General features: G+C 50.2%; 1 long non-coding RNA gene across 1 annotated transcript in view; it reads left to right on the forward strand.

The window, feature by feature from the left end:
- The first annotated feature begins 365 nt into the window (after positions 1–365).
- LOC129392738 (uncharacterized) overlaps positions 366–26439 on the forward strand; it is a 67501-nt gene continuing 41427 nt past the window's right edge. Inside the window, exon 1 of the long non-coding RNA XR_008619166.1 lies at positions 366–441. This is a non-coding gene — a long non-coding RNA (uncharacterized lncRNA). The remainder of the gene's footprint in view (positions 442–26439) is intronic.

Below are 26439 nucleotides of genomic sequence, written 5' to 3' on the forward strand. Positions count from 1 at the left end.
AGCAGCTAAAATGCAGGATGGTGACCCGAATCCACTTCAGATACAAGCCAGTCAAACCTACCTTATAATATTCTATGGTATTCTAAGCAAATTGTCTTAGGCTGACACCAGCAAAAACTTTCGTCCACAACACATTCAAAATGAGGTGTGTATAACCAGGACTCAGAGAAAGTAAAGCTTCGTGGTGTTCTTAAGTGAGTTCATTTAAACAGTGGGGCACAGTTGATATTATTTACGTGTATGAGGGAGGGAACGGGACAGGAGAGGCACCGGGGTTGCTTTATGTAATGGTAACCAGCACCGCATTCGAAGCCGTTTTTCGGAGACCTTAACGAATGTTTCCTTCTCTTTTCTTCTCCCATGGCTGCTTCCTGACCCGCCTTCTCACCCCAGGACTTGCGCAAGCAGGTAGCGCCGCTGCTGAAGAGCTTCCAAGGGGAGGTAAGCGTTTATGTTCCTTTTGCATCCTGAGCCGCCTTCCTGTTCATCACGCTTTCTTCCTAGTCTCATAAAGTAAGTGCCACTGGCAGAAAGTGCTTGCTCGGAGGGAGCCTCCCCAGCCGCACCGACCCATCCACGTGCAGGTGACGGGCTCCTCAAAGTGAGGTTTCCACCGATTCCCCGATGGAAGCCCACGTGGGAGGGGAGGCGGGATTCGGGATGTCAGAAGCGGCCGAGGAATCCGGGGAGCAGTGGCCGGCGTATCGCCCTCCCCACGGTGGACTGGGCTTGTTCAGACCCCAGCCTCGGAGCCCACAGACCTCCCCGAGCTCACCGGTCCCCTGAGCTGGATGGGGGCTGCAGCCACGAAGTCTCCCGTGCAGAAAGGATGTGTTCCATCAGTCGGGTGCCTTCATGCACAGCCGTGGGGGAAAGAGGAACTTCACAGGCAGAAGCCACGAGGAGTAGGTTTGGGCTCAGTATAAGGAACGTTTTCTCATGGATCCTTCCAGAGAAGGGCCAGGCAAGGTGGCAGGCAGGCGGCCCGTCATCTGAGACCTCTGTGCCCCGAATGCTGTTCATCACAGATTATGCGGGCAGTCCGGGTGGGTGACACGCCTGCTCCTTCCCTGCCCGTTGTGTAGGCGCTCGGTGAATTTCAGAAAGCCAGAAATGATGTTAGTGTCGGGGAATTATTCCCTCTCAGCTTCTCCTGTAGAAATGATGACCTAGTAATAACAGCGAGGAGGAGGGGCAAGACTGTTTTCATGCCTTCTAAGGAACCCCACGCCAGCGGGATCTTAGAAATTTTGTGTTCCTGCAGCTTCCCGAGTCACAGAGAGCCCGGGAGGAGGGGCTGGACGCGGGGAAGTGAGGGGGCGAGTTGGGGAGTGCCAGGAGGCTGGGATCCTGGCCCCCCAAGCTCCCAGCGAGAGATCGGGGCTGCCATTTGGCAAACTCTTCAGCACGCGGGTGACAGCAGAAGGCGTGGGATCCGAGGAGGCGGCGGAGGGCAGAGAGGCGATGCCAGGGCGGCGAGGCTTGCATGTGAGGGCAGCAGCCGCAGTGAGGCTGGTGATGGCTGCAGATTTGAGAGCTGTGCAGGCGGGGCTCCTCTCTCTGTTTATCATTTTCTGCCGGAGGAAGTCTTCCCCCGTGCTTGGCTCCCTAAGGCACAGAAGGACATCAGTAGCCCAGGTCTCCGAAGGACTTGAATTGCCCTGTCCTCAGAATTACATCTCCAGACCCTCATTTTCTGAGTAAAGCCGTCACCTCGCACCTGCCCACATGTGATCTAAGCCCTTCTTCTCCCCGTTCAGCAGCTTTTGTGAGACCCATCAGCTTAGTGTTTCTCTGGTTGAAGCAGCTCAGGGTGCTCTTTCTGTTGTTTGCTTGTTTTTCATTCTTTCTGAAAGATTTCCAGCCTACCTAAAAGTAGAAAGACTGACTCCTCACCTGTCAACGTTGTGCCACGTTTGCTCCCCTCCCCCCACCCCTCTGCTCAACATTTGGAAGTGAGTTGCAGCTAGCCAGCCACCCCACACCCTCAGCGGCATGGGTGTCTCCTAAAATGAAGGGCATTTCCACAGTAACCCCGAGTATCACACCTGGGAAAACAACACGAATTTCATAATATCTGATATTCTGTCCAAAATCAAAATTTCCCGTTACCCCTAAAATGTCTTTTATAACTGCTCTGCATTGCATTTGAGGGATATATATACATATATATTTCTCTTTTAATATAGATCCTCTCTCCACCCCCTCGCCTTTGTTATTGTTATGGATTTTTTTTTTTTTTTTTTAAAGACTCTAAGCCAGTTGTGTAGATTATCCCACATTCTGTTGGGGCGATGGGTTTACTTCTGGCGATATATATTAAATTTAAAATGCCTGTGAGACATCTAGGCTTCCTATTTGCCTGATTTTTTTTTTTTTTTTTTTATTTACTTTGGGCTGTGTTGGGTCTTCGTTGCTGCGTGTGGGCTTTCTCTAGTTGTGTTGACGGGCTTCTTGTTGCGGTGGCTTCCCTTGTTGTGGGGCACGGGCTCTAGGCGTGCAGGCTTCAGTAGTTGTGGCACGGGGGCTCAGTAGCTCTAGGGCTTGCGGGCCCTAGAGTGCAGGCTCAGTAGTTGTAGCCTCCGGGCCTAGCTGCTCTGCAGCATGTGGGACCTTCCGGGACCAGGGCTCGAATCCGTGTCCCCTGCATTGGCAGGTGGATTCTTAACTGCTGCGCCACCAGAGAAGCCCCTGATTTTTTTTTTAAGGCTATTTGAAAAGTAAATATTTTTATAGCACCGTTGATGTCTACCAAGCTGCTGCTAATTACTATATTTATGTTAAATAATGTGTGCTTTCCCATAAGCTGATTTGAGCAGAGGGGGCTAACTCCTGCTCGTTTCTGAAGACTGAGCTTGCATCGCGGCGGGTAACTGCACGTGGGAACCGCGAGCGCACGGATGACCGGGCCAGCGTGTCCTGACGCTTAGATGGGGTGGGATCTGTTGTTTTTCTAGAAAGCCACCTTCTCTAGTAACTAGAGGCTCATTCTCGTACCCATCACTCGAGTGTCTGCTGCTGCAGTTTTATTTATCAGATATATTCTTTGAGTTCACCCCAATGTGCTTGAGTTCCCCTAGAAGAAAGTACTGTGTTAGTGAAAAGGTAATCTTCGCCTCAGAATTTGTATAGATTTCTTCCTTACCTGAGATCCCCAAAAGAAAAAAACAAAACAAAAGAAAAATAAAGTTTTCGGACAGCGAGAAATTCACAGACAGAGGCCTTTAGAGTTCCTGCGAGAAGACTTCTTTATCGTGTGTCATAACGTCACGGGAAACGCTAGCCGGGCCAGGGTGCCGTTTATGCCCTTAGGTGTTTTCTCATGGTCCTTGGTGTAAATCCAGACGCCCTCCTGCCTGTGGTTTGTGGGGCCCTCGTGGTTCAGTCACTGCTCACCTCTCTAGGGTCCGCTCACTCCTTCCCTCCTGTCCCAGCGTACATGGCCATCCTGAGTCTCTGCCAGGTCCTTGTGCACTGGGCGTCCTCACTGGCCCTCAGGCCTTTGCACGGCTGACCTGCTTCCTGAAACGTTCCTCTTCCTTCCTCTTTACCTGGCTCACTTCCTCAAGGAAGGTCTTCCCTGAGCCCCAAAGGATGGGCCAGGTACCCCCTATTGTGTGCTCCGAGCTACTTGTGACACATTTGTCATCATACCCGAGAGCCACCTGTCACTTTGTCTCCGTTCTCCTTTCGTCTGTAAAATGTGTGAAGGCAGCCACTGTATGTTGTCCTGTTGGCCCTTGTGTTCCCAGCACCTGACGCAGCAAGTGAGAAGCAAAAAGTATTTGGGCTCTCAAAGTGGTTATTGATAAATGATGGAACGGCCAGGTTCCCCCGGGGGCAGTTTTTAAAGCACTTTGCCTCTCTCCTTTCTTCAGGATCTGTTGCTATTCATAAGGTGAGAGGGACCCTGGAAGGTATGCTCGGGAAATACCTTTAGAAGAAACTAGTAAATAACGATTTGTTGTCCTTGATTGAAAGGTTTGGGATCATACAGTCATAATGGTTATTCATAATTGTTATAGGAAAGTCATCAAGTTTAACTCTTACACCCAGCCAGCTGATTGGCGAGGCGGAGGTGGGGAGGGTCAGTCCAATTTAAGGTTTATTTTAGTCCAGTAATCAGGCAGTCCCTTCAGTGAAGTGACAGTCACACTCTCTAGGAAAACGCTAAGTCTTCCAAATTGCCTCCCTCGCTCCTAGCTCCTCTCCCTGAGAAGGGTCCTCGTACACAGGTTGAGGGGGTGAGGACTTGGCTTAGGCCCTACTTCTCTTGGCTGTAGGGGAGCTGCATATTTAACCCAAGTGTCCTCAGGGAGGAAAATCCTCTTAAGAAGTAACTTAGCTGCTTATATTAGAGGGGAAATAAAAGGCTAAAAATCCATGAGCTTAGCATCCAGCTTAAAAAGTTATAAAAGTATGATAGAATAAGCTCAAAGAAAAGAGGAAGAAGTAAATAAAAAATGCAGTAATAATATATAAATTAAAATGAATGAAAAAGAAAAGAAAGACCCAAGAAAGAAGTAGCCCAAAAGTTGGTTCTTTGAAAAAGCAACTACAGTAGACAAACCACCTTCCTAAATCAAGGGTAAAAGAGGTTAGGAAGGAAAACAGGATAATTTTGCAGCTGTAGTAGAGATTAAAAAGATGGTAAAGGAATATTATAATCAATTTTATGCCAATAAATTTTAAAACCTAGGCAAAAGGGACAGATTTCTGGTATGCTGTGATGTACCAAAGCTGATTAAATAAGAAGAAGTAGAAAACCTGAATAGCCTTATAACTATTGCAGAAATATTTCCACAAGGTCTAGACAGTTTTATGGGAGAGTCCTATCAGTCATTCATGAAACAGATAGTTCTCTTCTTTTGCAAATTGGGAAAATTTCTTTTCCTTCAGAAAACAGAAAAAGAGAACACTTCCTAACTCATTTTATGAAGCTAATGTAACCTTCATACCAAAACCAGACAAGAACAGTATAAGAAAAGAAAATTAAAATCTGTCTTGTTTATGAATAGATATGCAGAAATCTTTAAAAAGGTGTCAATAAATTGACTCCATCAAGCTCCATGTATTCCAAGAATGCTGTGTGGTTTAACAGAAAAATTGGTTAACGCAAGTTCGTAATCATTCTCAGATTAAAAAGGAACAATCTCAAAAGTTACAGGAAAAGAATTTGGTAAATTTCAACATTCATTCACGATTAAAAAAAAAAAAAAAAAAAAACTACCAGAAAACCAGGAATAGAGGGGACATTTGTTAACCTGGGAAAAGGTATTTATCAAAAACCTACGTCAGTCTTCATATTCAGTGATGTTAAAAACATTCCCTATAAAATCAGGGACAAGACAAAAGTGCCTACTGTTGTCACTTTTATTTAACATTGTACTGGAAGTCTTAGAAGACTGGTCTTCATGGAAGACTAGAAAAAGAAATAAAGTACAAGTATTAGAGCAGAAGAAATAAAACTCATTTTTCATGTGAGCCTCGATTATTTAACAAGGTTACTAGATACAGAATCAATATAAAAAAGTAATTGCATATCTCTACATCAATAGCAAACTGAAAAAGGGTACCACTGCAGATAGCAACAAAAAAAGAAAGGATACCTAGAAGTAAATATGACAACACATAGGAACTCTTGCTGGAGAAAAGTATAACATTCTTATTGAACAATATTAAAGAAGAGTTAAATGGAGAAAGTCAAGGTATTCAAGGAAAGAAATTCCCACTACTGTATTATTAAAGACATCCATTTTCCCCAAATTGATGATAGAGTGAGTCATTGTAGTTTCAATCAAAATTCTAACAGTATTTTTTTCATGAAGCTTGAAAAGCTGATTCCAGAATTTATATGCAAGAGCAAATGGTCAATAATGACAAAGATAATAGTAAATAAGAATAAGACAGAGAATTTGCCCAACCAGATTATCAAAGCTACAGTAATTGGCACAGGGACAGATAAATACAGCAGTGGGACGTAGTAAAGAAATCGGGAACTGACCTGTGCATATACAGAAGCCAAATATGTTGCAAACATGGCATTGCAGATCAGTGAGGAAAGGGTGGACTTTGCAATAAATGGTCTCCTGACCATTGGTTATCCTTATGGAATTAAATGAAATTAGATCCCTACCTCACACCATATGCAAACACAAATTACAGGTAAAGACTTAAGGTAAAACTTTAAACCTTTTAGAAGAAAATACAGAATATGATGACTTTGGGTTGGGTAGGATTTCTTAAACAGGAAACCATAAAGGAAGACATTGTTACATTCAACTACATTAAAATTTTAAAGTGAAAGCTTTCTTTTTCTCATGGAAAGGCAGCCTAAATGAAGTGAAAGGTGAGCCCAGTGCTGCTAGCTCAGTTTCACCTTTATGAACTAGGAAAGGGCGCCACCTCCCTCAAGACATTTTCCTTATGTGTTGGAAACTTATCATAATAAAGATTCAAACCTATCTGAACGTTTTTCATAATAAAGATCAAATGCCCCTGACGTGAATGTTGCCCCCTTGGGCCGTACTGTGAACCCATCATACATGGGGTAGTTGCCATACACATAGCCAACAAAGGATTAGTAGTCAGGAATTTTTTTTTAACTTTTACCTATGAATAAGAAAAAAGCAAACATCCCGATAGGAAAATGGGCAAAACCATGAACAGCATTCTCAGAAGAGAAAATCAGAATGGTCAGTACACATATGAAGAGATGCTCAACCACATAATCCAGGAAACGCACATTAAAATAATCTAAATGCACCTTATGCATATCTACCAGGCTGGCCAAAATTCAAAAGTCAAGATAAGAGCATAAACGGGTGCAACCGTTTTGAAAACCTATCTGGCATGAGATTCTCCAGCTGAAGAAGTACATATAACTTTGACAGAGCATTTCCTTCCACTCCCAGACATACACCCTAAATAAACTTAAACATGGGCCCCAGGAAACAAGGTCAGGAATGTTTGCAAATGGTAAACAAGTGGAAACAACCCGCTTTCCATCAGCAGTAGGAAGAATAAGTAAAGAATGTTGTAGTCATACGGTGGAATACAACACAGCAGGGGAAAGTGAATGAAATGCAAAATGGTGCAATACTGAGCTGATACTGTTTAAGGATACATTTGTGTTATTATAGAATAGAAGCATAACAAAAAGGTTAAACAGGAAATCCAGAATGGAGGTTGCTGCATATAGGCACGAGGGTGGTTTCAAAGGTCGTGGGAATGTTGTCACCCACAGGTGTTCATTTTGTTATTTGTAATTTACGTACTCTTTTAAGTATGAACTACTTCTTTCCAAAAGAGGGGGTCGTGCTTACAAGGCAGTAGCTACATAATTCTATTTTCGCAGGTCAGAAGCTGAGTATTATTTTCTCCCATCTCTTTGCGTTTTTCTTCTGTGATAAAGCACATTTGTGAAGCTGTTCAAAATGGCATCTGTGGGACAGTTGGCAAGCGCTGTGCTCAGTGCTTTTCAGGCATGTGCTGCCCCGTCTTCGCCATCCCGGAAAGGAGCCGCTGCTTTGACCTTCCTGCCAGCGGATCTCCAAAGCTGTATCCATCTCTCCTGTTGGCTCCCACTGTGGGAGGACATGCCCCTTCCTCGAACACTGGTTTCCCCCGCAACCCCGGGGCTTGGATCCCAGCTCCTGCTTTCTCAGGAACCACAGTCCTGCAGGGACCCCCTCCCGTGTCTTCAGTCTCTGCTAGTTCCTGGAGTGTTCTCAGCAGCATTCCTACAAATGGTAGCATGTGCCATCTCGGGAGGTAGGGAGGGAGACAGACTCCTTTCTCCCCCAGCCTCTTGGCCAAGCTTGTCCAAAGAGCTGTCCATCCTATGCGTATACCCACCCCTGTCTGGCATCCACCCTGCTCTTCCTTGACCCTTTACGTCCTCAGCTCTCTGACCCCAGTGACATTCAGCCCACCTGACCCTCTCTTGATAACCTCTTCTTTTGACATCCCGTGATGCTGTGCCCGCTGAGTTTTCTGTTCACTTCTCTGCCTATTGATTTTTAGTCTCCTTGGGCTGTTCCTCCTTTTCCCTTCAGACCTCTGAAGAACGGCCTTCTTTGCTGTATCATCTCTCAGGATCCGCCTGTGGAAAACTCAGGTTTCTCTCTCTGACTTGGTCTTCTCTTTGGAGTCCCAGCTCCTTCGAGAATGCCTGTGTGACATGACCTCGCCGTTTTCCGCAGGAAAGACTTCTTAACCCACAACCCACCTCCCCTTCTCTGCCTTCCATGCCTGCTGAAACTCCCTCCTCCTCCGACCTTCACCTTCTTGGGCATAACGCCCCAGGGGGCCTGGCCGCCTCAGCTGCAAATCCAGGACGCCCCCTCTCTCCCACGCCCCCCACCTCCTCCATCCCACCTCCAAAGTGCACCATCGCCGTCTCCCACATGCTTGTCCAGTGCCGTGCCGTGTGTCACCGAGACCAGTGGTTCCCTAACTGGTCTCTGCTCCCGCTCTTACCCACCCTACCCCCTCCTCTCCTCTATGCATCAGCAAGGATTGGGTCCTTCCTTGCTTCCAGGGCCTCCCCAGTGCCCGGGGCCTTCGGGGTGCCCTGGCCTGGCCGCTGCCTGCCTCGCAGCCCCAGCTCTTCCCCCAACCCCCCGACCGGCCCTCTCCTACTCATCCTGTAGGGCTCGCCTCAGGTGTCACGCCTCACAGAGGTGTCCTCTGACGGTCAGTCCAAACTGAGGCCCCTTTATTTCTCTTGTAGCAAGTTGTTCCGTTCAGAGTGCCTTCCTCTGTGCACGTGAGTTTTCTCGTCCGCCACTCTCTCTAGATTTTCCGTCTGTGTTGGCCTCCTCTCTATACCCAGACCTGGCCCCAGTGAGCATGCGGTAGGTGCCCATTGGATGGGTGGGTAGGAACAGCATCCTCATTTCACAGATGAGGAGACTAAGCCCAGAGCAGGTAAGTAAGGCACGCATCTTCACATGGGTGATCACGGCGGGCCTGGGCTGTCTGGCCTCCCAGACCGTGTTCTCCAGTGATGGTGCTTGGGGAGTGGGGAGGTGGCGCCCTCTGCCCCTGCATCCTCTCAGTCGACTCCCTGGTCTTTGGTGAGGACAGTTGATGTTCATTTAGTGTAAATCTCTTGACAAACACAGCTTCACGCTCCCTGCCCTTCCAGCCAGCCCCTCCCGTATCAGATCTGGTGCCGCATGCCTGCTCCCCCGTGGACATAAATATCCATAACTGTGTGCAGATCCTTTGGTGCAACCCAACCTGTGCCCCTTGGAGGAGTGGGGTGCGTGTTAACTGATGTCACAGTGTCACCTGCTGACATGGCCCACGGGAGGGACCAGGCCATCATTTGGAACTTTCCTTTATACTGAAGGTCCACTGTATACATAGCACCAGTGGTATTCAGAGCCTCATTCTGGCCGTGTGAAATCCCACGTGGGCTCTGATGCTGGGTTTTACTCTCTCTGTTCATTTCTTCATTCGGTAAAACCCCCGGGAGCCGACTGTGTGCAGCTCTGGGCCGAATAGGAGCTGAGGACGCAGCCGTGGATACAGTTGACAGGCGCCTGTGTCCTAGTGAAGGGACACAGGAGTGATGTCAGATGGTGACAGTGCTGGGGACGGAGAAGCGCAGGAGGGGCAGGGCGGCTCCTCCAGAGACGGTCCTCATGGGAGGCGACGTTGGGGGAAGACCTGCGTGATGAGAAGGACCAGCCAAGCACGGAGCTGGGAGAGTGTCGGGCAGAGCGGGGAGGTGCCAAGGCCCCGAGGAGGGACAGTGCTCGGGATGAGTGGGGACCGGAAAGGAGGCCCGTGGGGTGGGGGGGCTGGGCCGAGGGAGCGAGGAAGCCAGGCCAGAGCAGCCAGTGGGGGATGGGTGGGCAGGGGTCTCACGGGCCACGAGATGGGAAACTGCCTTGAAAGGCTCTCGTCCAAAGACGTCTGAGTGCGGTGTAAAGCAAAGGACCGTGCACACTTGCAGGTCCGTCTGATGGATTTAATTTAAAAATAGATGAAATGGACTGAGTTGGGTAAATAGTCCATGAATTAGTTAAAAGTGACTGAGTTTCCAGGGTGCCCTGTGGCCTGTGTCTGTTGTCCTGTCACATATTTATGCGTTCAGATCTAAAGGCCAGGCTAAATAAAGCCAGGAGGTCCGAGTGCTTTCCTCCCGAGAACATTTTGCAGGGGGTTAGAGGCGCTGGGCGCTGGCCCGGGTGCTGCCGCTCCGTCTGCTGTGAACTCGGGCGGCTCCTGGGCCCCTTTCTGTCTGGCTCTGTGCATCTGTAAAGCGAGTGGGTGAGCGGGGGAGTCCGCAGGGAGCCCCGTGGCTCTGAAGTCCCGTGTGACTCAGTGGCCTGGTACGTGGGTTGACTATCGGCCGCAGGACAGAAGAGGGGACATTTTCCAGCAATTATATCTGTTCCTTGAAGGAGCGGTCGTTCAAGGTAGCGAGTTTCCCGTTACTGGGAGTGTTCAGACAAAGGCCAGGGGACCACCTGTCAGGGATGTTTTCAGCTCCTACCCAGTCTTCAAGGCCCAACCCGAACTTTGGAGCCTCCGAGTCATCTCAGAATACCCTCGCCGGAAACAAACCCTTCCCCTCCTCATCTGTGGTGGGGCTTCGTTTGTACCTGTCTTGTGATTTTTGAGCCTGGAGACATTGTCTTTATTTTCTAGTTACTGGAACACAGTTTAACTAGCCCTATACTAAGCCTTATGCTTCGGAAATCTAGATGATAGGGACTGTGTGTGTTACACATGCACACACACACGTACTTGTGTCCTCATCATACCTGTACTTAGCAAGTACCACATTAAGTGTTGTGGGCAGGCTGGTAGTCGAGAAAATTGGACCAGACAGGTGGGTCCCGAGGCTGGTCCCCGGATAGCCCAACCGGCTGCCGGAGAATCACCCACATGTCTCCAGAAATACAGCTCCCCGGGCTCCTCCCTCCAAGGTTCTGACTCAGCAGACTGGGGAGGGGACCTTAGAATCTGTCTTCTTAACGAAGTCCCCGCTGGTTCTCATGCGTGGCTGATCGTAGGACCCAGGGGCTAGGCTCCCCCCAAGGGCAGTTCCTCTAGGTCAAGTTCTGGGTCTGAGCGCCCGCTCAAGCACCCTTGATCCGTGTGTCAGGAGCTCCGTGATTTCGCTTGAAAATGTATTTCCAGGCGTCATGTCCTTGGCTTCTGCTTCGGCCAGGCTGGTCTATTTACCGTCACCGAACGTGCCTTGTGGTTTCCTGCCTCTGCCCTTTTCCTAAAGTCACGGCCTCCGTTATTATAACCTTTTGCTCTTCCTCACCTATAAAAATCATTTCCATCCTTTAAGACCGAGCTACAAGTCTGCCTCCTTTGTTCCTTTTGCAGACCGTCTCAGCCTGCTGCTAACTTTTTCCTTCCAAGGGCCCGCGTCTTCTCCCCGACTGTGTATCTCCCTCTTTACCTGACCGAGCTGGTTGAGTGAGGTATTCTCAGCTGAAGTTTCCTTCCTCCTACCTTCTCCTCGTTAGCAAGGACTCACCGAGTCCTGTGTTTGAGGCTCTGCACCAGGTTCCTGGTGACCCACAAGAAAAATAAGGTGGCCTCCCCTCCCTGGGGCCTCAAAGGCATCTGCCAGTTTGAGCCCAGTGTCGCCCCCGTTTTTTTTTATTTTATATTGGAGTGTAGTTGATTAACAGTGTTGTCTTAGGACTTCCCTGGTGGTGCAGTGGTTAGGAATCCGCCTGCCAATGCAGGGGACACGGGTTCGAGCCCTGGTCTGGGAAGATCCCACATGCCGCGGAGCAGCTAAGCCCGCGAGCCACAACTACTGAGCCCATGCGCCACAACGAAGAGTAGCCCCTGCTCACCACAGCTAGAGAAAACCTGCACGCACCAACGAAGACCCAACGCAGCCAAAAATAAAATAAATAAAATTTATTCACAAAACAAAACAGAACAATGTTGTCTTAGTTTCAGATGTACCGTACCGCAAAGTGATTCAGTTATACATATACATGTATCTATTCTTTTTCAAATTCTTTTCCCGTTTAAGCTACTACAGAATATTGAGCAGAGTTGTCTGTGCTATACAGTAGGTCCTTCTTGGTTATCTGTTTTAAATATAGCGGTGTGTACTTGTCAGTCCCAGACTCCCAATCTGTCCCCCCCCCCCCGCCCCCAGTAACCATAAGTTTGTTCTCTAAGTCCGTGAGTGTGTTTCTGTTTTGTAAATAAGTTCATTTGACAGGTGAGCACAGGGCGGGCCAGGCACCCTGAGGACACGGTAGGCTCTGGCAGGAGGTCAGGGGAGGCTGCCGTCCTGACCCATTTCCAGGGGAACTTCCTTCTCAGCCAACCCGACCATCTTCAGACTCTTGGGCCTTTTCACGCGCCTGGTAGTCAGGGTGACTGTGGTGGCAGTGACGACGACCGTGAGTGTTAATTCTCTTCCTCCGAAACCCAGCGGCCTGGTGACTGCAGCGTCTTCCTGTAGGCCCTCTCCATGATGGCTCAATTAGGGGAGCAGTAGGGCTGTGGTTCAATATTCAGGCCAGCTTCCTAATTGAAAACACATTTTCTCCTGCAAAGCTGCAGCTGGTTTGGTTCTGCTCATGCAGAAAAGGATATAACCTTGCATAACATAGGAAATGAACGGTTGAGAGAGAAGCCAAATTCAATTTCAGTCAGATACGTTGAGGCTAAGCCCGTGATCTATGGAAGCCGGTGAGCGAGCCGAGCGCACGTGGAGGGGGTGCGCTCAGCAGCCCATTCATCACGGCCGCCCGCCCGGTGCTGCCTCCGCCGCCGCCGCCTGCGCCACCGCGCCCGCCGCGCCTGGGCCGTGGCTGGACCGCAGCCAACCACTCCAGAAGTTAACCTCTTAAAGACCTGGAGCTGCTTTCTGTTGAATAAATGTAATTTTGTGGTCAGAAATAAATGCTTGTGATGGAGCCGGAGCTTTGAAAACAACAGCCCGCCAAAGCTATTACAAATTGCTCCACGCCGGGGAAGCCAACAGCATACATGAAGATTCCGAGGGTACAGCAAATTGATTTCGGCCCAGAGCTCTGCAGCTCTTCAATAAAAGTCCTATTAAGCCATTGTATGTAATGAACAATCCAGAGCAAATCTAATATTTTCAGCAGATAATTATTTTTAACATCCTCTCGGTAACCGTCGGCATTGTTCGTGGATGTTTACAGCGCACAGCCGCGCGCGTCAGGCCCTCCCCGGCCTTCCTTGGCTTCTCTGCCGGAGGACCCGCGTCAAGTGCCCTTGGACGTGGTGCTCCCTGAGGGTCCCACAGCAGAGCCTGCTCCGGAACAAGGCCACGGAGGGCTCCGGGCTGCTCTCCCAGGGCCTGGCGCCCAGTAGGTGCCTGGGAAATGTTTGTTGAAATGAACTGAGTTGAAATGCAGAAAAGGGAGCTCAAAGAGCTCTAGAATAAATTAGTAAGAAGATAACGCTGGCAAAGCTGACTCAGAACCTGAGGCTCTAGAGATCAGAGGGTCACAGGTAATTGATTCGAGGTCCCACGTGACAGAGGGACTGGTGCCAGTGCCCAGAGGAGCCCCAGGACTTGCCCAATTGTACTTACAGCTCCCTGACAGCTCGGGAAAGAGGGTCTGTATCAGGGAACCCACACTGATGGAGCCACCAAAGTGATCTTGTAGCCAGCTGGGTGGGGGTCACTTCGGCAAGGGCCACCACACGCTCCTGGACTGCTCCACTGCTCTGTTTGTGGCCAAGCTGTGACCCTGGTCATGCTGAATTATGTCATTCTCCCCGACCATGAGCTTCTGGAGGACAGGGTCTACTCATTCCTTCTTTCATTCAGTGAGTGTTTACTGAACATCTACTGTGTGCCAGACTAGACCCGAACTAGACCCTAGTATGTGGTTTTAGGTAATTAACTCAGATGCGGCTTTCGCGGAGCTTAACAGTTGAGCAGGATCTGTATCCCCACATGGTACAGTGCTTGGCACATAGTAGGCCCTCCGGAAACGATGGATGGATGGGGATGGATGGATGAATGGCTGGATGGAGGGAGGGACAGGCATGTAGATGGGTGCGCAGGTAGATGGATGGATGGATGGATGAATGGATGGGCGTGTAGATGGTTGGGTAGGGGTAGGTGGATGGATCGGGGTGAATGGCTGGTTGGATGGATAGATGGATGGATGGTTGGATGGATGGATGGATGGATGGATGGATGGATGGATGGATGACTGGACAAGTAGATGGATGGGCAGTGAGGTGGAGTGGTGGCTGGATGGGGATGGATGAATGGCTGGTTGAATGGGTGGATAGATGGAGAGTTAACACCCCTGGTGTATAAATCAAAAGCAATCTCTGTTGATTAAAAAATGGCTCAATTCTGTGTGTTTACATTCCCAGCCCCATTCAGGAAATCATGTGATACCAGGAGGCAGTTGTGATATGAAGGTTAAAAGCACTGGACGTAGAGTTATAAGGCCTAGGTTTGAGGCCTGACTTGCCAGTGACCTTGACCTTCACCAAGTCAGCTGATCTCTCTCAGTGCCTGTTTCCTCATATAATAAATGTGAAGAATTGGGGGCAGTAGATTCGAATGAGGATTACAAGTAGTAATTTGTCTGTGAGAATAGACTGACTCTAATAGTTTTTTTCCTGGACTAAAATTATCCAGCTTGTAACATTCGGTCATATAGTATTTATTTGAATACTGTGGAATTTAAATTATTAGGGTATTTTATTTTCTGCAGGTCTCCCTCCCCTTGGAAAAACTCAGTCTGGATGTTAATTAGGTTTTACTAATGCTCCATCAATTTAAGGCAGTAATTCCTTAAATGAAACTGACACCAAGGACCAGATGGTCGAGAGAAGGACTGTGAGCCTATGGGCGTGACTTGGGGCGGGGAGCACGGGGACACTGATAATAGCCCAGGCAGGGAAGTTCTGTTGCTTGAGCGTGGATTATTCCACGACCCACTTCTCCCAGATCTTCAGACTGTGCCGCTGCGCTCTTTGCCAGTAATTACTTGCGTAGCATTGTGCTTCTACAAACCACCATTTCCATGATCTCACGAAGCCTTCCCCCAACCCCACCCTGTTCAGGGGACTTTATCGCCAACCAGAGTGAGTGGGGGGGAGGGCAGTTGTGTGAGGAGTGGAGTGGGTTCCTGGAGGGAGGTCTGTGCCCCCAGCTCCAGGCTCTGGGCTCCCCTCGCCTCTCGCCGTCTCCTGGTCCCGTCCTGGGATCTGTGGCCCCCTCACGTGCTTGTGACCCTCAGGGAGCCCCACCAGCTCCTGGTTCAGGTCCCACCCTGCCCCCTACGACCCTGGGGCCCTCAAGCCCCGTTCATCCTCAGGCCCGAGACCGCGGCTGTTTGGGGACTTGGGAGGGTAAGTGTGGGACGCGGGGCCAGGCATTGTCCCAGGGCAGACCTCTGAGCGAGTGTTCTCTTGAAAAGCAGCAGATGAGCGAGCATGACTGCCCTGGGAGCAGTCGTGCCCCGCGGGACACGCAGGGCTCAGCGGCCCAGCTGGGAGCACCTCCTGGCGTTCCCATCTGGGGCTGCACTGTGGGCCGACACCTCTAGGGGTGTGGCAGCCTACTCGGGGTACTGGACACACGCACTGCTCCTTCCTGCTCCCCCCCCACCCCCGCCGGCTTCTCTCCTGTGTGACCACCCCCCCCTCTGGCACCTCCTCTCCAGGGAAACAGCTTGGGGTAGCAGAGAAAACCAAACAGACACGTCCCAGATTTTGAAATTAGACAGATCTGGATGTGAGTCCTGACATCATCTTTTACCAGGGTGACCTTGAATGAGTCATTTTAGCTTCTCCGTGTCTCATCCTTAGAACGGAAAATCCGCCCTGCAGAGCAGAGACGGTACGTGTATGTGTATGTATTTAAAGATCATGGCGTAAAGCAGGGCTGGAAAAGTGGCAGTTCTAGTTATTGATCACAGAATCTTCCAGTTCCTTCACCCTCTTAAACTCCCCCGGGAATCAGCCCCAGCTCTCGGGGCCTCTCACCGCACGCCTGCCGCATCCCTGGTGAGGTTATCCTCTTTCCTGGGCTGTGCTGCCACCTGCCAAGGTCTCCCTGCCTCCTGGGGCGTGGCCTTCAGGTCCAGAGCAAGCTCGTCACTTCCCGGTTGACAGCCTCTGGGACTCCGGTACCTTTCAGGATAAAGTTCCCACCCCCACCCCCCGCTTAGCCCCCAGGCCCTCCCACTCCACCCCACCCGCCAGCTAGGCACCAGGCACGGCAGATCCTGCACTTCAAACAGGCCACTCTGTGTTTGCACAGGCTCCCCTTACCCCAAAGCCCTGCCCCTCCCGCCACTAAGGAAGCTGACCTAAAGTGTGCAAAAACACGAGATGCAGAACAGTATCTATAATATCCTACCATGTGCGTGTGTGTGTGTGTTTTAAGGGAGGCAATGTGTGTATAAAGATGCTTGTAAACGCATAAAATATTTCAGGAAAGATACTCAAGTGAGTCTTTGCCTCCCGACCAGGCAGCTGAGTGACAGGTGGACGTGGATGTGAAGGAGACCTACTTTTCGCTGTATATTTATACTTTTGTTTTTGTCTCTCTTTTCTTTTTTTGCAACTAAATGGGTTTTATTATATTCACAGCCATCACCACAATCCAATTCCAGAACATTTTCATCACCTCAAAAAGAAAGCCCATGCCCATTAGCTGTCACTCCCCATTCACTCCACCCCCAGCCCCTGGCAACCACTAATTACTTAAGCACTCTCTCTAGATTTGACCATTCTCGACATTTCATGTAAATGAAATCATTCAACATGTGGTCTTTTGTGACTGGATTCTTTCACTTAGCATGTTTTCAAGATTCATCCATGCTGTAGCATGTATCAGTACTTTCATTCCTTTTTATGGCTGAATAATATTCCATTGTGTGGATATAACACATTTTATTTATCCATTATCAGTTGATGGCCAGTTGGGCTTTTTCTACCCTTTGGCTCTTTTGAATAATGCTGCTAAGAACATTCATATACAAGTTTTTTCATAGATACACATTTTCATTTTTCTTGGGTATGTACCTAGGAATGGAATAGGTTTAATGTTTTGAGGAACTGCCAGACTGTTTTCCAGTGTGCGTCATTTTACATTTCCATCAGCAGTGTGTGAGGGTTCCAATTTCTCTACAGCCTCTTTAATGCTTATTAACTGGCGTTTTGATTATAGCCATCCTAGTGGGTGTGCAGTGGTATCTCACAGTGGTTTTAATTTACATTTCCCTAATGACTAGTGATATTGACTATCTTTTCATGTGCTTATCGGACATTTGTGTATCTTTGGAGAAATACGTATTCAAACCTTTGTCCATTTTAAATTTCAGTTTGTCTTTTTATTGTTGAGTTGTAAGAAGTCTTTTTGTATTTGGATACTAATCCCTTATCAGGTATATGATTTGCAAAAAGTTTCTCCCATTCTGTGGGTTGTCTTTTCATTTTCTTGATAGTGTCCTTTGAAGCACAATAGTTTTAAATTTGGTAAAAACCCAATTTATCCATTTTTCACTTGTCATTTGTGCCTTTGGTGTCGTAGCTAAGGTCATGAAGATTTACTCCTGTGTTTCCCTTTCAGAGTTTTGTAGTTTTAGCTTTTACATTTTGGTCTTTGATTCATCTTGAGTTAATTTTTGTCTACAGTGTGAGATTGGGGTCCGACTTTGTTCTTTTGCACATGGATAACCACATGTCCCAGTGTCATCTGTTCAGAGGCTGTTCTTTCCCTACTGTTCTTTCTCCCTTGTCAAACATCAGTTGGCCATAATGTCAGGGTTTACTTCTTGACTCTCTACTCTATTCCATTGTTCTGTACGTCTGTCCTTAAGCCAGTGCCACACAGTCTTGGTTAATGTAGCTTTGCAGTAAGTTTTGAGATTGGTGTAAGTCTTTCAACTTTGTTTCGCTTTTTCAAGATTGTTTTGGCTTTTCCATATGAACCTTAGGATTGGCTTGTCTTATTCTTCAGTGAAGCCAGCTGGGATTTTGATAGGCATTGCATTGTACCTGTGGACCGATTTGGGACTTTTGCCATCTTAACAATATTAAGCCTTCCAATCCATGAACATTTCTTAATTTCACTTCCAGATTGTTTTTGGCTAGTGTATAGAAAGACAGTTGATTTTCGTATATTGATCTTGTCTTGTGCAACCTTGCTGAACACTATATATGTTTTTATACCTAAACTTTTTTTTTTTTTTTTTTACTGTATACATATCATCTGTTCACAAAATAGCGTTTTTAAAATCTCGGGTAGGCATTCGTCCTCTGGGAAGCCTCTCCACAGCCCTGCTGCGGTTTGCCTATGGGAGGTGGGGGGGGGGGGCACCCTCCACCCTGTGTCCTCTGGGGGCAGAAGTGGAGGCTGTGGCCCCGGAGGCTAGGCTAGCACACCTCCTGGCACGGTTTAGCCACTCCTTGAACGATTGTATTGACAGAGTGAAGGGATGAACGGACTAGTGAGTCAGACAGGCATCAGCACGATCCTCCTCTGAAGCACTGTGCTGTTTGCAGAGGTTTTCCTGCTGTTAAGCTGCGATCTGCCTTCCTGTGACTTCTACCTGTTGATTCCGGTTTGTGCTCCAGGGGGAGAGAAGCTGGCTACTCCTTCTTCCCCACAACAGCCCTTCAGGTGTAAGTCGACAGCCAGGATGTCAGACGTACGTGAAAGGACGTGGTAAACTGTAAAGGAAGAATGACACGCTTGCGGCTATTTTACCGTCTTTACTACTCCCTTGCTGTCCCCTCTGCCACAGGTCTTGTCTGCGGTCCCGCATCCCCACTCACTCTTCGTGGTACTCTCTTCTGGAATTCTCCAGGCTTATTCTCTTAGGATCTTTGGGGTTGGGGGCGTAATTACGGAATATGTCGTCGGTTGATACAAGACGTGATTTTGTGTCATTACCCAGGTCTACACTGCACTGCCTTTCCAACCAAAACTGTCCTCTGGGCTTTGTAACCCCTGCTCTGCGCAGCGGAGGGGTTTCCAACACGTCCCGCTCGGCTCTCTGCGATGGAGAGCGTCTCCAACGTGATTCTTCCTCCCTGCGCTCTGTGTGCGGGTTGGAAGTCGTGAGGGAACGTGACCTTGAGAACCAAAGCTGGTGGTGGCAGCCGGGCTCCCACTCCCGTTTCTAATCTCTCTTCTTTACACATCACTCCAGAGGTGGCCGGGGGGCCGGAAGAGGGTCCCCTCCCCTCTGGCGTCCTCTCTCGTCTCCCCATAGAGCTCTCACTGCAGTAGCAGGACTGGTACTTGCCAAGCATTAAGTAGATGTGTACTTAGAGAAGAATTACCGGGCTCTCGGCTACTGCGATCTTCTTTCAGAAAATATGTTCCTCTCTTACGTGGCCGGGTTCAGTTAAAATTAGAACTCGGAAGCTGTGGCTGCGTCCGCTTCTGTTTTGGACGGGACCTTGGTCAGCCTCATGCCGTCTGGAATTCCACGTGGCTCTTCACATCATGTTTTGCTCTGGAAGGAATTCTGCAGCCAGACGTAGAGACAAAGCTGCTCTCTCTTTGCCCTGCAGCTCTCGCTGACCCCCACTGGCCCATAGTCCAGCAGTGCACATCGATTTGAAAATCCCGTTAATGGTCTGTGTTTATTTCTAAATCATTAGCTTGTGAATTCGCAGGGTGTAGCTTGCGGATTGTTCCTGAGTGCGTGCCGTTGCTACCGGGGTATCTTAAGTGTTGTTAAGTGTCTCTGTCCTCCAAGACCTTAAGCACTGGGGCTTCCTGCTCAGTGTGATGGCAGAGGGGGACGGCCTGCGGTGTAGTGGGAAGAGTGCTGATTTGGATTTATTCAGGAAGGCAAAGATGTTGACTCACCTGCTGCAAGCTCCCGACCATACCAGCTACTCACATTTTACTTCACAGCTCAGCAATTCGCTAAACAGATGAAGAGACAGAGGCGTAAATAGTTTTAAGTAACCCGCCTCCAGATCCTCCAGTAACCAGCACCAGGGCTGGATTCAAACCCAAGTCTGCGTTCCTTCCAAGCACGCGTTCCTTCCCCCGGCCGTGCAGCCCCCAGCCTCGGCGCTGTGCTGGGGTGTCATCATATGGGGAGGAGGGGTTGCCTGGGGACCTGGTTCTGAGTGACTCGGTCGGTTTCTGCATCTGAGAAGTGGCGCTGCCAGCACAGCGGCCCCGTCCCCATCGCACAGCACGAGAGTTCTCCCCATCTCGCAGACAGAGAAACGGAGGCACCAAGAGGTTGACTCGGGTTGAGGTTAGCGCTGGAGCTGGGGCTCGGCCCTGCCCTTCCGGCGCCATATCCAGGTCCTGGCCCGGGTGCCTCTGCCCTGCCTGCCACCTGTGCGTGGCAAGGCCGGACGACGCCCCGAAAGGATGAGCCGTTTCCATTTCAAAATACGCTGCACTGGGCAGACATGAAGACCCGTCATTGTGTTTGGTATCTTTTTGGTGATCCCTGGGCCCTTGCACCAAGTCCATGCCGTTGTCCGTCTGTGCTGCACAGCTGGTATGACAGGGCTCTCTGTGTGTGGCCGGGGGGGGGGGTGGGGGGTGGGTGTGTGGCCCAGCTGGGCTGTGCCCGGCATCCACAGCGCTCCGCTCAGGGTACCCGGTGAATAGCATCCCTTTCACCATGAGCTGGGTGAGCAACAGGCGTGGCCCCCAGACTCAGGCCACCCCCCGGGGAGATGCTAGTGTCCCCGGCCCGCAAGCAGAGCCTCTGCAAGCAGAGCCTCTGCGTTAACAGCAGCCGCCGCGGGCTCTGTCCCTCCCAAGAGCTGGGCCCACTTGCAGGCACTTTGCACACATGTCTTTAACACTTACAAAAAGCCCATGAGGAGGTCTAATTTTCTCCGTTTTAGAGACGACATCCCCCGGCTGGTTCCTCTCCACCCGCAAGCCCCTGCCTGCCCTCCCCTCCACTGACGCCGCCTCCCCAGGGTCCTCTAGTTCTGACAAGGGCAGTTGGCTCCCCTAAAGCAGATCAGAGCTGGACTCTGATGACGCCCCACTTCTTGGACTAAAGTGCGGTGGATAGTAACAGCCTCCTTGAAGCTCTCGATGGTAGCAAGCCACCTTCTCCACCCTGAGCTTCCACAGTCATTGATGCTGCAGGAGTCACCAGTGAGTTTCGAGGAATCCCCTGGCCTGGGCAGCCTGGAATCTACCCTCGTTCATTCACAGACACACCCCAGGCGGCCTCCTGTGTTAGTCAGGACCTGGGTGCCGGGAGTCGAGACGAAGGTGACGCTGGCCCGGCCTGGGACAGACCACAGGCATCGTCGCTCGGTGCGGGAAGCGGGCAGAGAGGGATTCACAACAAGCTCAGGTGGCACGAGAGCCAGGCGACCAGCAGTGTCTGGGGAAGTCGGGAGGACCCCACAGAGGAGGTGTCACGTAGGCCAACCCATGAAGGGAGAACTGGGTCCCCCGTGCCTGGGCTGAAGAGCGTTCCAGGTGGAGGACCTAGTGTCGGAAGACCGGAGGGTGGAGGGGCAGGGCATTGGCGGGAGGGCGAGGCCGGGTGTGGAGAAGCATGGCCAGTGGTGGGAGCTGAAGTTGGCAGCGTAAACAAGGGCCGTGTTGGGAAGGGCCCTGGAAGCCCAGCCCCAGGAGTGTGGATGGTAGTCGGGGAGCCGGGAGAAGCTGTTAGGGCAGGGCGGCTGCGTGTTCCTTCTGGGCTCTGGGACGATGACCCAAGGCCACCGTGGAGGATGCCTCACGCTCCATGGCAAGGAGAGGCCGCCGTCGGGGAGATCCTCTGAGTACTGGTCTGCGGTGTCCAAACTGGAAGTCATGGGGTGGGGGCTTCAATTAAGGCTTTCCCTCCATCAAAGGAGGGAAAGAGACTTTAATTCTGCAATTGATTCCTAAGGCCAGGTGAGCAGGACTTGTTGACTGATCAGTGGTCGAGGCTGGAAGAGAAGGCGGATCTACACATCTGTCAATATTACACTATTTGATCCTTTTCTCCGTTCTAAACAAAACATCTTCCAGTTAAAATTCAGGCTTGTATCTGATCTCCCCACATTTTCTTCCTCTGCAGAGAACTGGAGACTCCTACTGAAAATTCGAGTAACAAACCCCAGAGCCTCAAACCCATTCACATTCTGAGTTATAGGTGCGGGAGGCGGGGGTAGTTTCTGCAGGGAATGTCCTTTAAGACATAAGCAAACCCCTGAAATGTTGCAGCAACCCTCTGGAAATGCTGTGTAAGAGGCCGTCTTAACAGGCTAATTCTTTTAGAAGTGGTGATCTCTTTCATGTCAAAACTAATACTTTGTGAATTCTCCTTTAACCCCCTGAAATTTTGATGCTTAATTTAGTTTATTTTGTATGCTGTTTCTCCTCCTAAATACAGCATGGGTCAGTAATTATCACCAACACTGAAAACCAGCTTGTGACTAGCTCTGCACTGTTGTCACATCTTCTGTCTCATTCGATTCTCTTAGGGTTCCTACAAGGCAGGTATTCTCATCAGTATCTTTTCCTAGACACATAGAAAATGAAATTCATAGAGGCATAGGGTATGTAGCTGGCCCAGTGTTTATTCCAAACTGCACGATAGAGCCATGTCTTAAATCCATTGCTCTGATTTTAAATCCTGTGCCCTTTCTCCCTTGATCACATACCATCTTCCCCCCCTGCCCTGCCCCTGGCAAAGATAAACAATCAAGCTTCACAGCAGACAAAGAGAAATCCTTTGGCCCTCACGATATTGGTCGTTTATTCCTTATTTTTACTTTGTGCTGTCCTCTTAGAGACGTGATCACCTGTTAGGACTTGTAATAGGCCGCTTTGCTGGATCGCGCTGCAGTAACAAGCAACCCTAGATCTCAGCGGCTAATGGCACCAAGAGACGATTTCTCATTCATGTTACATGTGGGCTGTGGGTTGGCGGGATGGCTCTGGGACCATGTGTTGTCTTTACTCAGAGATCCCAGTGGAAGAAGCGGCTCCTCTAAGGTCACGCTATTCTTACGGCAGAGAAAGAGAGCGCGCCAGAGCTGAACCACACACACACTCTTAAATCTACGCTCAAAGTGTGTGGCACCACCACCTATATTCCACGTGGTCAAGTCTGCCACCCGTGGGCCGGGAAGCCCCCCCCCCGCAAGTCACGTGGCAGTGGGCAGAGATGTGCGATGCCCCCACAGGGAGGGCGGACAGTGAGAGGAGCAGTGGCTCAAACGCCACACGATGCCCCAAGCCCCACAGCACAGTTCTGCTGGCTCCCGAACGGTCAGGTGCTCCCTCACCCCTTCTCAATCTCGGGGGTCTTGCAGTCGATTTCCATGAACTTGGCCTCTAACCCTGGTCTCTGACTTTTCATCCTATTGGAAGCAGATATTGATTGAGATTTGGAATACGGTAACCTTTCTGTAGACCTTTATCTTGAATTTTCATCCTTATTACGGAAAAACCAAACTCCGCGTTATAAAAGTGATGCTGTTGAAAGGGTAACTGTTGGATCCAGGAAACTCATGATAGAAGCGCTGGGCCTTTCTGCAGAGTGGGGACACGGATCTCCCTGCAGGAGGCTGGCCAGGGCTCGCCAGGCATGCACGGTGGGGAAGGAGGCCTCCCGTGCGCTGGCTTCAGCCAAGCGGCTGTCATCACAGGAGCACGTTGAAACACACGCCGAAAATCAAAGAACTCTACGTGTTGAGCATTTTCATAAAGACTTAAAACTGCATCCCTTAACCATTCGATCACTTCTGCAGGTAAAACAGTTGACCAATTTCGGTAAATTTTCATTCATACAATAAAACTGTGTTAAACACCTACTACATACTGGTCGTCGGGAGGAAAGCCTAGGGTGGGCTCTCGAGGAATCTAAGATCTCCCAACGGAGCCTTGTCTGCAGTCCTGGACCTTCCGGGCAATCCCATATGGTGACGGGAGTGGCCGGCAGCCCAGAGATGGATCAGCTGAGCCTGGAGGATCAGAGGAACATTCCAAGGAGGCGCCTGCCGGGCTGCGGGAAAATTGCTCTCGCGTATTCAGGGAACAGGGAGTAGCCGGGCGTGGCTGGAGTGTGAGGCGCGGCAGGAGGTGAGGTTGATCCCCGGAGCAGAACAGGTTTTACCCAGGGCCTGAGCGCCGTCGGAGCTTCTCCAGATCTGTCCCGGCTCCGCCACCAGCAGCTCCTCTGTCCTTTGCCGCCCCTTCACACTGGCCTTGCGGGTGTGGGGATGGTAGAAAGGATCCCTTCCTCGGGTTATCTTTGCACATTAAGTAGCCAGAATGTCTCACCTAGGATCCGACTTTCAACCATCTGTGCCTGAGACCTCACCCCAAACCTCTTCTCATTCACTAACCTCTCCCCCGTGTGAGGGGGTGCCATGCCGGGTCCTGGCTCCAAGGCGGGCGCAGAGGGCGTGAGGATGAAATGACCCCGTCTCCTTCCTCCCTCACTGAAGGATAAGGAGGACACACAGGGCTCCACTTCCTGCGCCAGTCACTGAGTGCTTCACCCGCGGGAGCTCACCCACCCGCCCAGCCCTGGACCGTGCACGGCCGGGCAGCCTGGCCCCAGGGCAACCCGGCACTCGCATCCTGGGGCCAGTGAGACCTGCACTGGCTCTGGAAGCATGGCTAGGCCTTCTAGGGAAGGCCCATCCCAGCAAAGGTGGGGCTGGGAAAGGGAGAGGACAGACCAAAACTCAGAGCCCGAGGCCTGTTCCTGGACAAGGGCAGAGGCCGTGGGGGGAGTCAAAGAGCGAGCGAGCGGAGAGCCTCAAAATCACCAGAATCAACAAATTCTTCCGGGTTTGGAAACCTTAGCAGGAGGCTCGGGGGGCCTCCTCAAGGAGCGCCTCACCCACGCGTGGGGTTCTCATCACCTCTCTTAGAGTAACCTCAGTCCAGTTGCCTAATGAGTTAAACTCAGCAACCTGGCCTTGTTCTCTCAGGACTGGGTTGAATGTTCTTGCGTCTGTGCAGAGGGGCCGGGAAGACGACGCAGATTCATGGTTCCCGTACTAATTTGCTAGAGCTGCCGTAACCAAGTACCGCAAACTGAGCAGCTTAAACAGCAGATGTTTACTTCTCACAGTCTGGAGACCAGAAGGCCGAGGTGAAGGCATCGGCAGGGCTGGTTCCTTCTGAGGAGTGTGAGGGGCTGTTCCAGGCCCCTCCCCTGGCTTCTGAAGGTTTGCTGGCCATCTCTGGCGTTCCTTGGTTTGTAGGTGCATCACCCCAATCCCCGCCTTCACGTTCACACGGGGTTCTGTGTGCGTGACTGTCTCTGTGTCCAAATTTCCCCTTTTTATAAGGACAGGTCCTGTTGGATTAGGGCTCCCCTTAAGGACCTCATCTTACCTTGGTCATCTGCCAAGACCCCATTTCCAAAGAAAGCCACATTCACAGGTACTGAGGGTTAGGACTTTCAGGGCAGGGGCACAGTGCAGTCTGTAACAGTCCCAAGCGTGCTGTGTAGATTGCCAATCCCACGTCCCCCCTCAACAACCCATAAGGGAGAGAGAAGACAGTGTTCGGGATCCTTCCAGATCCCATCCTCTGCCCACTCTAGAGGCAGCCGCCTTTGTGGGCTCAGAATCCCTAGGAAGCAGGGGGCCCTCCCTAGGCAGATCCGGAGCCGAGCAGAGAACCCTCTGGGTGTTGAGAGGCGCAGAGAGCCACCAGGGCCTCTGTCCTGCTTCCTGGGCACACTGCTGCCCGTGGCACCTCTCTTAGGAGGTGGCAGAAAGGCCCGGAGCACAGGGAAAGCTCCAGACGTCTGGAAAGGCAACTCCAAATATCCAGTTTTACTCACAACATCTTTGTAGGTGGTGGTTAGGTACAGTTGAAATAATGCTATTAAGACATTTTCCAAATTTTGTAATAGACATTTGGAAAGACATTATATGTTCATGAAAGCACAGTACAAAATTTTCCATACGGTTGGATTTCAAATATACACGCAGACGTTTGTGACAGCTTTATTGAGATGTAACTCACATGCCATGTAATTCACCCATTTGAACTCGGCAGTTCATTGACTTTTACTACAGTCCCGATCAATTGTAGAACTTTTCATCACCCGAGAGAGAAACCCACACCCCTTAGCCATCATCCTCCCGGTCCCCAACTCTGGACAACCACTAATCTACTGTCTCTATAGTTTGCCTACATGCCTACATTTCATTCAGAGTTAAAGGGAACTACAGACAGAGACATGACTTCCACTGGTGAATGGCAGAATTATGGTGTGAATTTTCTCTTTATTTTTTGATATATGTCTAATTGTACAATGAGCATGAACTGCTAAGAATCGGAGGGGAAAAGAAAAAAACCATTTGAAAAATAGAGAGCCGTCTTATCGTTTTTAAGTAGTCCTTGTGGATTATTCAGAAAACATGCCCAACGCCTAAATCACAAGCTTATTTTATCGGGGGGGCGTGGGGGGAACGTGGCTGAGTTCTCGGCGACTGACTTCAAGTAGGAATTTG

This window comes from Physeter macrocephalus, chromosome 14 (assembly GCF_002837175.3).
Source record: "Physeter macrocephalus isolate SW-GA chromosome 14, ASM283717v5, whole genome shotgun sequence".
Classification (NCBI taxonomy): Eukaryota; Metazoa; Chordata; class Mammalia; order Artiodactyla; family Physeteridae; genus Physeter; species Physeter macrocephalus.